Source organism: Leptodactylus fuscus, chromosome 11 (genome assembly GCF_031893055.1).
Source record: "Leptodactylus fuscus isolate aLepFus1 chromosome 11, aLepFus1.hap2, whole genome shotgun sequence".
NCBI classification, from domain to species: Eukaryota; Metazoa; Chordata; class Amphibia; order Anura; family Leptodactylidae; genus Leptodactylus; species Leptodactylus fuscus.
In genome coordinates this window covers 88,198,537-88,208,370 of record NC_134275.1, presented here as the reverse complement: position 1 = coordinate 88,208,370, position 9,834 = coordinate 88,198,537, and positions in this window count along the sequence as shown.

The window sequence follows — 9,834 nt, the reverse complement described above, 5'->3', positions numbered from 1 at the left end:
CTCACCATCCATAATGGCGCTCTCTCCTCCCCGCTCACCATCCATAATGGCCCTCTCTCCTCCCCGCTCACCATCCATAATGGCGCTCTCTCCTCCCCGCTCACCATCCATAATGGCGCTCTCTCCTCCCCGCTCACCATCCATAATGGCGCTGTCTCCTCCCCGCTCACCATCCATAATGGCCCTCTCTTCTCCCCGCTCACCATCCATAATGGCGCTCTCTCCTCCCCGCTCACCATCCATAATGGCGCTGTCTCCTCCCCGCTCACCATCCATAATGGCGCTCTCTCCTCCCCGCTCACCATCCATAATGGCCCTCTCTCCTCCCCGCTCACCATCCATAATGGCGCTCTCTCCTCCCCGCTCACCATCCATAATGGCGCTCTCTCCTCCCCGCTCACCATCCATAATGGCGCTCTCTCCTCCCCGCTCACCATCCATAATGGCCCTCTCTCCTCCCCGCTCACCATCCATAATGGCGCTCTCTCCTCCCCGCTCACCATCCATAATGGCGCTCTCTCCTCCCCGCTCACCATCCATAATGGCGCTCTCTCCTCCCCGCTCACCATCCATAATGGCGCTCTCTCCTCCCCGCTCACCATCCATAATGGCGCTCTCTCCTCCCCGCTCACCATCCATAATGGCTCTCTCTCCTCCCCGCTCACCATCCATAATGGCTCTCTCTCCTCCCCGCTCACCATCCATAATGGCTCTCTCTCCTCCCCGCTCACCATCCATAATGGCGCTCTCTCCTCCCCGCTCACCATCCATAATGGCGCTCTCTCCTCCCCGCTCACCATCCATAATGGCGCTCTCTCCTCCCCGCTCACCATCCATAATGGCGCTCTCTCCTCCCCGCTCACCATCCATAATGGCGCTCTCTCCTCCCCGCTCACCATCCATAATGGCTCTCTCTCCTCCCCGCTCACCATCCATAATGGCTCTCTCTCCTCCCCGCTCACCATCCATAATGGCGCTCTCTCCTCCCCGCTCACCATCCATAATGGCTCTCTCTCCTCCCCGCTCACCATCCATAATGGCGCTCTCTCCTCCCCGCTCACCATCCATAATGGCGCTCTCTCCTCCCCGCTCACCATCCATAATGGCGCTGTCTCCTCCCCGCTCACCATCCATAATGGCCCTCTCTTCTCCCCGCTCACCATCCATAATGGCGCTCTCTCCTCCCCGCTCACCATCCATAATGGCGCTGTCTCCTCCCCGCTCACCATCCATAATGGCGCTCTCTCCTCCCCGCTCACCATCCATAATGGCCCTCTCTCCTCCCCGCTCACCATCCATAATGGCGCTCTCTCCTCCCCGCTCACCATCCATAATGGCGCTCTCTCCTCCCCGCTCACCATCCATAATGGCGCTCTCTCCTCCCCGCTCACCATCCATAATGGCCCTCTCTCCTCCCCGCTCACCATCCATAATGGCGCTCTCTCCTCCCCGCTCACCATCCATAATGGCGCTCTCTCCTCCCCGCTCACCATCCATAATGGCGCTCTCTCCTCCCCGCTCACCATCCATAATGGCGCTCTCTCCTCCCCGCTCACCATCCATAATGGCGCTCTCTCCTCCCCGCTCACCATCCATAATGGCTCTCTCTCCTCCCCGCTCACCATCCATAATGGCTCTCTCTCCTCCCCGCTCACCATCCATAATGGCTCTCTCTCCTCCCCGCTCACCATCCATAATGGCGCTCTCTCCTCCCCGCTCACCATCCATAATGGCGCTCTCTCCTCCCCGCTCACCATCCATAATGGCGCTCTCTCCTCCCCGCTCACCATCCATAATGGCGCTCTCTCCTCCCCGCTCACCATCCATAATGGCTCTCTCTCCTCCCCGCTCACCATCCATAATGGCTCTCTCTCCTCCCCGCTCACCATCCATAATGGCGCTCTCTCCTCCCCGCTCACCATCCATAATGGGACTCGACAGGATTGCCTTCTCTCCCCAATGTTATACACCCTTGTCATGGAGCACCTCCTCGTAGCCATTAGTAACAACCCGAATATTCAGGGACTCCGTGTCCGTGACTTCCATTTCAAAATGTAAGTATTTGCAGATGATGTCTTACCCTTTATTACTCAGCCAATAATCTCTATCCCATCTCTCTTCCATGCGCTATTTTATTTCTATTCTACTTTAGTACCTAAAAAAACAATCTAACCAAAAACAGGGTAGGAGGAACGAACGGGGGAATGGGGGAGTGGGTACAGAAAAATGGGGGGTGTCGCTAGGGGGGAGAGGAGAGAAAGGGAGCCAGTGGGCCGCAAGGTGGGGGCCTGGGGGTCCATAGGCCCACAGATGTAAGAAGGGCCCGCTGCGGCCACAAGGCAAAGGGAGGAGCCTGCGCGGCGCTCCAGGTGGGTCGTGCAGGGGATCAGGGTGCCGTGGACGAAGTCGCGGGTACTGCTAGTTATTCTATGTAATCTGAAGTAAATTATTATTATATATATTGAATAGAATTTCTAAAATAAAATGTAGGAATAAAAACATCTTTCAGCTCATAAATTGGATTCAAAAAGATCTACAAGAGGAATCTGTTATCTCAATGGACAAAAATAAATAAATAATAACCACATATTTGTTTTTATAATATGAATACATGATAAACAAATAATTACAATATTACAGTCCTATGAAAAAGTTTGGGCACCCCTATTAATCTTAATCATTTTTAGTTCTAAATATTTTGGTGTTTGCAACAGCCATTTCAGTTTGATATATCTAATAACTGATGGACACAGTAATATTTCAGGATTGAAATGAGGTTTATTGTACTAACAGAAAATGTGCAATATGCATTAAACCAAAATTTGACCAGTGCAAAAGTATGGGCACCTCAACAGAAAAGTGACATTAATATTTAGTAGATCCTCCTTTTGCAAAGATAACAGCCTCTAGTCGCTTCCTGTAGCTTTTAATCAGTTCCTGGATCCTGGATGAAGGGATTTTGGACCATTTCTTTCTACAAAACAATTCAAGTTCAGTTAAGTTTGATGGTCGCCGAGCATGGACAGCCCGCTCTCAAATGATCTGAAAACAAAGATTGTTCAACATAGTTGTTCAGGGGAAGGATACAAAACGTTGTCTCAGAGATTTAACCTGTCAGTTTCCACTGTGAGGAACATAGTAAGGAAATGGAAGAGCACAGGGACAGTTCTTGTTAAGCCCAGAAGTGGCAGGCCAAGAAAAATATCAGAAAGGCAGAGAAGAAGAATGGTGAGAACAGTCAAGGACAATCCACAGACACCTCCAAAGAGCTGCAGCATCATCTTGCTGCAGATGGTGTCACTGTGCATCGGTCAACTATACAGCGCACTTTGCACAAGGAGAAGCTGTATGGGAGAGTGATGAGAAAGAAGCCGTTTCTGCACGTACGCCACAAATAGAGTTGCCTGAGGTATGAAAAAGCACATTTGGACAAGGCAGCTTCATTTTGGAAACAAAAATTGAGTTGTTTGGTTATAAAAAAAGGCGTTATGCATGGCGTCCAAAAAGAAACAGCATTCCAAGAAAAACACATGCTACCCACTGTAAAATTTGGTGGAGGTTCCATCATGCTTTGGGGCTGTGTGGCCAATGCCGGCACCGGGAATCTTGGTAAAGTTGAGAGTCGCATGGATTCCACTCAGTATCAGCAGATTCTTGAGAATAATGTTCAAGAATCAGTGACGAAGTTGAAGTTACGCCGGGGATGGAGATTTCAGCAAGACAATGATCCAAAACACCACTCCAAATCCTCAGGCATTCATGCAGAGGAACAATTACAATGTTCTGGAATGGCCATCCCAGTCCCCAGACCTGAAGATCATTGAACATCTGTGGGATGATTTGAAGCGGGCTGTCCATGCTCGGCCACCATCTAACTTAACTGAAATTGAATTGTTTGTCCAAAATACCTTCATCCAGGATCCAGGAACTGATTAAAAGCTACAGGAAGCGACTAGAGGCTGTTATCTTTGCAAAACGAGGATCTACTAAATATTAACCGGTTAAGGACCAGGCCCAAAAGTATGTTAAAGACCAGGCCTCTTTTTTCAAAACTGACATGTGTCACTTTAAATGGCAATAACTTTGAGACGCTTTAACTTACACAAATGAATTTGAGATGGTTTTCTCGTAACACATTATACTTCATGTTAGTGGTAAACACTAATCAATATTTTTGCATTTATTTATAAAAAAACTAGGAAATTTGATGGAAATTTGAAAAAAATTGCAATTTTCAAAATGTGAAATTCTCTGCTTTTCAGGCAGATAGTCATACCATCCAAATACATGAATAAATATTATCTCCCATATCTCTGCTTTATATTGGCATCATCTTTTGATTGTATTTTAATTTATTTTGGACGTCACAAGGCTTACAAGTGTAACAGCAATTTTCCAGATTTACAAGAAAATTCTCCAAACCAATTTTTTAGGGACCACTTCAGTTCTGAAAGTAATTATAAAGGCCTGTATAATAGAAACCCCCATAAATTACCCCATTTTCAAAACTGCACCCCTCAAATTATTCAAAACAGCATTTGGGATGTTTGTTAACCCTTTAAGCATTTCATAAGAATAAAAATAATATGGCAGTGAAATTTAGACATTTCATTTTTTTTCACTAATACATTCATTTAGACCCAAAATTAACACATTCACAAAGGGTTGAAGGAGAAAATGCATCTGACAGTTTATTGTGCAATTTCTCCCGTGCACAGAAATACCCCACATGTGGGTGTAAACTGATTTTTGGGCACACGGCAGTGCATGGAAGGGAAGGAGCGACACTGGGTGTTTGAACAGCAGATTTTGCTGGAATAATTTTCAGCGCCATGCCTTATTTGCAGAGACCCTAGAGTACCAAAACAATGGAAACCCCCCAAAAGTGACCCCATTTTAGAATCCACACCCCTCACAGAATTCATCAAGGGGTATAGTCAGCATTTAGACCCTACAGTTGTTTCACAGATTTTACTAACATTGGGATGTGTAAATGAAAAATTACTAAAATGTCACTTTATCTCCAAAGTTTTCATTTTCACAAAGGGTTAAAGGAGTAAAAGCCCCCCACAGTTTGTTAAACAATTTCTCCTGAACACGGCAATACCCCATATGTGGCTATAATCTGCTGTATGGGAACATGGCGGGGCTCAGAATGGAAGGAGCGCTATTTGGCTTTTGGATGGCAGATTTTGCTGGAATAATTTTTAGGTGCCATGTCGCATTAGCAGAGCCCCTAGAGTACCAATACAGTGGAAACCCCCTAAAAGTGACCCCATTTGGGAAACTATACCCCCCACAGAACATATTAAAGGGTAGAGTGAGCATTTTGACCATACAGCTGTTTCACAGATTTTATTAACATTGGGCCATGAAAATGAAAAATTACTTTTTTTTCAACAAACTGTCAATTTAGCCCCAAATTTTTAATTTTCACAAGAGGATAAAGGAGAAAAAGCTCCATAAAGTTTGTTACACAAATTCTGCTGAACACAGAAATGCCCCATATGTGGTCATAATCTGCTGTATGGGAACATGGGGGGCTCAGAATGGAAAGAGGGCTATTTGGCTTTTGGAGGGCAGATTTTGCTGGAATATTTTTCAGGTCCCATGTCGCATTTGCAGAGCCCCTAAAGTACCAATACAGTGGAAACCCCCTATAAGTGACCCCATTTTGGAAACTACACCCCTCATAGAATTTATCTAGGGGTAGAGTGAGTATTTTGGCCTCACAGGTGTTTCACAGATTTTATTAACATTGGGACGTGAAAATGAAAAATTACTTTTTTTCCCAATAAATCGTCCATTTAGCGCCATAGTTTTAATTTTGCAAATAGTTTAAGAATTAAAAGCCCCCCACAGTTTGTTACACAATTTCTTCTGAACACGGCAATACCCCATATGTGGCCAAAATCTGCTGTATGGGTACATGCTGGGGCTCAGAATGGAAAGAGCGCTATTTGGATTTTGGAGGGCAGATGTTGCTGGAATAGTTTTCAGGTGCCATGTCGCATTTGCAGAGCCCCTAAAGTATCAATACAGTGGAAACCCCTCAAAAGTGACCCCATTTTAGAAACTACACCTGTCAAGGAATGTATCAAGGGGTATTATCATTTTGAGCCTAAAATGCTTCCCAAAAATTAATGTACAAAATGAAAATTGAAATTTTTAAAAATATGCCATTTCGGTGCCCAATACGTTGCACCCACTTTGTGTTGTCAGAGACCTGCACTCCTAAAACTATTAAGTGGGCCATCCCGGGGGTCAAAAAATTATATATGTGGGTGTAAACTGCTGCTTGGGCACACAGCAGGGCTCAGAAGGGAAGGACCACTGTGCGTTTTAGCTTTTGGGGTACAGATTTAGAGGGACCCTCTGGGCGCCATGATGTTTTTGCAGAGCCCTGGAGGTTCCAGTAAACTGGAATTCACCAAGAAGTGACCCCATTTTGTAGGGTCAATTTTAGGGTCTCTGCAAATGTGACGTGGTGTCCAAAAACGAAGAATCTAAATCTGCACTCCAAAAGCACATATTGCTCCTTCACATCTGCACCCTGCTGGGTACCCAAATAGCGGTGTATGCCCACATGTATGACACTGGTGTACCCCGGATAACGTACTTAATGCCATATGTGGGTAGAATCGGCTGTTTGGGCACAACCGGGGACAGAAGGGAAGGAGCGCTATTTTGGTTTTTGGAGCACAGTTTGGTTTTTTTTGCCACTTTTGCAAAGCCCCTGAATTGCCAATAAAGTGGAATCCGCAGACATGTCACCCTATTTTGGACACTAGCCCACAGATGGGATTTATCAAGTGGTGTAGCGAGAATTTTTAACCCTTGAGTGTTGCATTTATTTAGTTTCCAGAAATGAAATCGCAACTGATAGAGAAGTTAAAAATGAAAATTTTACAGATTTGCCATTTCAGTGTGCAACATGTTGTGCCCGACTTATGTCAGCAGAGACACTCCAAAAACTGTTAAACGGGTATCCCAGGCACAACAGCTTTTAGAGCGTTCATCTCTGATACAAGGCGGGCACAACATATTACGCACTGAAAGGACGTATTCCTGGAAAAATGGTCATTTTCACCTCTCACAATCCACTACAGTTATAGTTATATATATAAAGTTATAGCAACACTTGGGGGTTAAAAATGCTGTCTGTACCCCTGGATAAATCCTTCAGGGGTGTAGTTTCCAAAATAAGGTAATTTATCAGGGGATTCCACTTTACTGGCGTTTCAGCTCTACAAAAGTGTCATGGCATCCAAAAACCAAACCGTCTGTGCTCCAAAAACCAAATAACCCTTCTTCCCTTCTGTGTCCGGCTGTGCCCTAGTATCAGTTTATACCCACATATGACATTATGTCCGTTATCCGGGGGTACACCAGTGTCATACATGTGTCATACATGTGTCATAAACTGCAGTTTGGACGTACAGCAGGGTGCAGAAGGGAAGGAGCGCTATGCGGCTTTTGGAGCACAGATTCAGATGTTTGGTATCTGGACGCCATGTCATGTTTGTAGAGCCTGTAAGGTACCAGAAAAGTGGATTCCATGGGGTACCAGGAGTGACCCCATTTTGAAAACTGCACCCCTCAAAGAATTTATCAGGGGGTGTAGTGAGTATTAGTATCCCGGACGTGACTGCACAGGGGATGGCGAAGAGGGAATGTATAAGCTGTGCGGAGGACATTGCAGACACCAAATTCCCTACTATGTCCCCGTAGCTCCTATGATTGGGGGAGTCACTCTGGGGGTCACTTTAGGGGTCACTTCTGGTGTCTGTTCCCTCATAAGCTGTAAATCTGGGGTGTCCCCTGATATCCGCTCGCACAGCTTATATATTCCCTACATGACGCACCCAGTTGTGTTCTAATAATTTGGCGATTTTTGAGGGTTTTTGTCTTCACATTGTTAGATGCTATATTTTCTTTATGTTTCTGGTGACGCGGCCATATAAGGGCTTGTTGTTTGCGGGATGAGATGCATTTCGTAATGACACCATTTTTGGGTGTCTACATGTTATTGAATACATTTTATTAACCCTTTTTTGCTGGATTAAAAAAAAAAAAATCAATCCTGGCATTGAGTTTTACTTTTTTAATTTTGCGCCATGCAGCGTACAGTATAAGTAACATGTGACCTTTATTCTGCGGGTCGGTACGGTTACGGCGATACCTCATTTATAGTATTTTTTTATGTGTTTCTAGTTCTGCAGAGGAAAAACACATTTGGGGACATAAATCAATGTTTTTTGCATCGCATCTTCTAAGAGGCGTAACATTTTTATTTTTCAGTTGACAGAGTTGGTTGAGGGCTTATTTTTTGCGGGACAACCTGCGCTTTTTATTGGTACTGTTGTCGGATGCATATGACTTTTTGATCACTTTTTATAGCATATTTTGTATGGTGAGATGGCGAAAAATCATTACTTCCGGCGAGATTTTTCCGTTTTTTTTTTCCGGCGTTCGCCGTGTACATTAAATATTATTTCAGTTTTATTGTACAGATTGTTACGGACGCGACAATACCAAATATGCATTGTTTTTATTACCTTTTTAGTTCTTTTTTTATATAATTCATTTTCTATTGAGAAAAAGGGATTTTTGGGCTTTATAACTTTATTAATTTTTTTCATACACTTCATTTTATTTTTTTTACATTTTTTTTTTACTTTTTCATGTGTCCATTTAGGACACTTCAATCAGCAATACTGTGCTGATATAGAATGCCATGTGAGACACAGCCTGCAGGTGTCCCACATGGCATTCCGTAGCAGGATGTCAGGCTGTGTAGACGCACAGCCTGACATCAGAAGGTCCTGGCAGGATCACCAGGTATGTGGGGGCTCCGGGCAGTCTGGGGTCACTGGCCAGACCCCAGACTACCTTTTACTGCTATCGGCACCCTCCGATCTCGCTGCGGGGGGTGCCGATCTGATTTAATTGTCGGCGGATGCCTTTCGATCGCGCCGTGATGTTTCACGGCGCGATCGAAAGGGTTAAAACGTCCAGTCGGACTCAGTTCCGACTGGACGTTATTGAGGAAGGGGTTAGGTGTTAGTAACACCTAACCCCCGTCCTCCCCGCACCCCTCCCCCCGCGAAATAGGTACCTAAAGACAGGACGTATTTTTACAATAGTCCGGTCTTTAGGTACCTGGACCGCAGGCCGTAATTTTACGTACGGCAGTCCTTAACCGGTTAATGTCACTTTTCTGTTGAGGTGCCCATACTTTTGCACCGGTCAAATTTTGGTTTAATGCATATTGCACATTCTCTGTTAGTACAATAAACCTCATTTCAATCCTGAAATATTACTGTGTCCATCAGTTATTAGATATATCAAACTGAAATGGCTGTTGCAAATACCAAAATATTTAGAACTAAAAATGATTAAGATTAATAGGGGTGCCCAAACTTTTTCATAGGACTGTATATAGTTAATTACCATTAATAGCAATTATGATATTGTTATAAAATTAATATAGGTTACTATTTATTTGTATTTTTATATACAAGGGCATCCAATCATTTTGTGAAAAACTGTTTTAATATAACAGTTTAATTTTCAAAAAATATTGTCTACAATGTGTTATAAGATAGTAAGATACAGTACAGTATTATATTGTGTAGTAAATAAAATAACAATAATCTAGTATAAAATTATATAATAAAACAGTATAGTATAATAACATGAGACATTGTAAAACACAAAAATAATAATACAGGAAAAAATTGTCATAAGTGTAAATAAATATAAAAATATAATACGATAAAGTATAATACAGCAGCATAGGAATACAGGGGTAAGTGGTAAATAGAAATAATC